The 2,940-nt window shown below is 38.6% G+C and overlaps 1 non-coding gene across 1 annotated transcript; it reads left to right on the forward strand.

Moving 5' to 3' along the window:
* The first annotated feature begins 1,136 nt into the window (after positions 1 to 1,136).
* LOC130972613 (small nucleolar RNA R71) lies at positions 1,137 to 1,244 on the forward strand. Its single transcript, XR_009083771.1, has one exon. It is a non-coding gene; the product is annotated as a small nucleolar RNA R71 (small nucleolar RNA).
* Positions 1,245 to 2,940: the final 1,696 nt, after the last annotated feature.

Consider the following 2,940-nt stretch of genomic DNA (forward strand, 5'->3'; position numbering starts at 1 on the left):
CAAGGTATTGAAAACTTCCCAGGATCTTGTCTCTTTTGAGGTAATTTCTGCCTAGACAAGTCATCCAGTTCTTTGGTGAGCAAAGGAGGTTCATTCTCCCAAGTCTCATTTCCAAATAACTTGTCATTTAGCTTCATGATTGCTCCAAGATATTTAGCAACTTGCTCTTCAGTGACATACTCATCCTCTTCAGAGGAAGAATACTCATCAGAGCTCATGAAAGGCAGAAGTAAGTCCAATGGAATCTCTATGGTCTCATTTTGAGCCTCAGATTCCCATGGTTCCTCATTGGGGAACTCAATGGAGGTCAGTGCACGCCTATTGAGGTCTTCCTCAGTGGCGTTCACTTCCTCTCCTTCCTCTCCAAATTCGGCCATGTTGATGGCCTTGCACTCTCCTTTTGGATTTTCTTCTGTATTGCTTGGGAGAGTACTAGGAGGGAGTTCAGTAACTTTCTTGCTCAGCTGTCCCACTTGTGCCTCCAAATTCCTAATGGAGGACCTTGTTTCAGTCATGAAGCTTTGAGTGGTTTTGATTAGATCAGAGACCATGGTTGCTAAGTCAGAGGGGTTCTACTTAGAATTCTCTGTCTGTTGCTGAGAGGATGATGGAAAAGGCTTGCCATTGCTAAACCTGTTTCTACCACCATTATTGTTGTTAAAACCTTGTTGAGGTCTTTCTTGATTCTTCCATGAGAAATTTGGGTGATTTCTCCATGAAGAATTATAGGTGTTTCCATAGGGTTCTCCTAGGTAATTCACCTCTTCCATTGAAGGGTTCTCAGGATCATAGGCTTCTTCTTTAGATGAAGCATCCTTAGCACTGCTTGGTGCATTCTGCATTCCAGACAGACTTTGAGAAATCAAATTGACTTGTTGAGTCAATATCTTGTTCTGAGCCAGAATGGCATTCAGAGCATCAATCTCAAGAACTCCTTTCTTCTGATTAGTCCCATTGTTCACAGGATTCCTTTCAGAAGTGTACATGAATTGGTTATTTGCAACCATTTCAATCAACTCTTGAGCTTCTGTAGGCGTCTTCTTCAAATGAAGAGATCCTCCAGCAGAGCTATCCAAAGACATCTTGGACAGTTCAGAGAGACCATCATAGAAAATACCTATGATGCTCCATTCAGAAAGCATGTCAGAAGGACATTTTCTGATCAATTGTTTGTATCTTTCCCAAGCTTCATAGAGGGATTCTCCATCCTTCTGTCTGAAGGTTTGGACTTCCACTCTAAGCTTACTCAATTTTTGAGGTGGAAAGAACTTTGCCAAGAAGGCATTGACTAGCTTTTCCCATGAGTCCAGGCTTTCTTTAGGTTGTGAGTCCAACCATGTCCTAGCTCTGTCTCTTACAGCAAAAGGGAATAGCATAAGTCTGTAGACCTCAGGGTCAACCCCATTAGTCTTGACAGTGTCACAGATTTGCAAGAATTCAGCTAAGAACTGATGAGGATCTTCCAATGGAAGTCCATGAAACATGCAATTCTGTTGCATTAGAGAAACTAATTGAGGCTTAAGCTCAAAGTTGTTTACTCCAATGGCAGGGATAGAGACGCTTCTCCCATAAAAGTCGGGAGTAGGTGCAGTAAAGTCACCCAGCACCTTCCTTGCATTGTTGGCATTGTTGTTGTTTTCGGCTGCCATATGTTCTTCTTCTTTGAAGGTTTCTGTCAGGTCCTCTACAGAGAGTTGTGCTATAGCTTCTCTTAGCTTTCGCTTCAAAGTCCTTTCAGGTTCAGGGTCAGCTTCAACAAGAATGCCTTTGTCTCTGCTCCTGCTCATATGAAAGAGAAGAGAACAAGAAAATGTGGAATCCTCTATGTCACAGTATAGAGATTCCTTAAGGTGTCAGAGGAACAGAATAATAGAAGAAAGAGGTAGAAGAATTCGAACTTAATCAGATAGAGTTCGAATTGTGCATTGAGAAGGAGTGGTACTCCATAAATAGATGGATGTGAGAAGAGAGGAGGAGCTTTTTCGAAAATTAAGTTAAAGAATTTGAAAACATTTTGAAAAATTGATTGATAATTTTCGAAAACTCAAAGTGGAAAAGGAATCAAGTGATTTTTGAAAAAAGATTTTGAAATTAGAAGTCAAAAAGATTTGATTGAAAACTATTTTGAAAAAGATGAGGTTAAGAAGATATGATTGGTTTTTAAAAAAAAACATGTGATTGAGAAGATATGATTTGAAAACAATTTTTAAAAAGATTTGATTTTAAAAATTAATGACTTGGCTATCAAGAAAAGATATGATTCAAACATTAAACCTTTCTCAACAGAAAAGGCAACATACTTGAAATGTTGAATCAAATCATTAATTGATAGCAAGTATCTTTGAAAAAGGAAAGAAATTGATTTTGAAAACATTTGATTGAAAAGATATGATTTGAAAAAGATTTGATTTTGAAAAACTTTGAAAACTTGAAAAAAAATTGATTTGAAAACAAAATCCTCCCCCTTGTGCCATCCTGGCGTTAAACGCCCAGAATGGTGCACATTCTGGCGTTTAACGCCCAATGCACTACCTTTTTGGGCGTTAAACGCCCAACCAGGCACCCTGGCTGGCGTTTAAACGCCAGTCTGTCCTTCTTCACTGGGCGTTTTGAACGCCTAGCTTTTTCTGTGTAATTCCTCTGCTGCATGTTCTGAATCTTCAGTTTCCTGTACTATTGACTTGAAAATAGAACCAAGATCAAATAAACAATGCATTGCAAGACACCAAACTTAAAATTAGACACTAGACTCAAACAAGGAACATAAAATATTTTTGGTTTTTATGATTTTGAAATTTTTTTGTGCTTTTTTCGAAAATTATATGAAAATAGAAAATAAAAGTTTCAGAATTCTTAATTTGGATTCCAGGAATCATTGCAATGCTAGTCTAAGACTCCGGTCCAGGAATTAGACATGGCTTCCCAGCCAGCCAAGCTTTC

This window comes from Arachis stenosperma, chromosome 3 (assembly GCF_014773155.1).
Source record: "Arachis stenosperma cultivar V10309 chromosome 3, arast.V10309.gnm1.PFL2, whole genome shotgun sequence".
NCBI classification, from domain to species: Eukaryota; Viridiplantae; Streptophyta; class Magnoliopsida; order Fabales; family Fabaceae; genus Arachis; species Arachis stenosperma.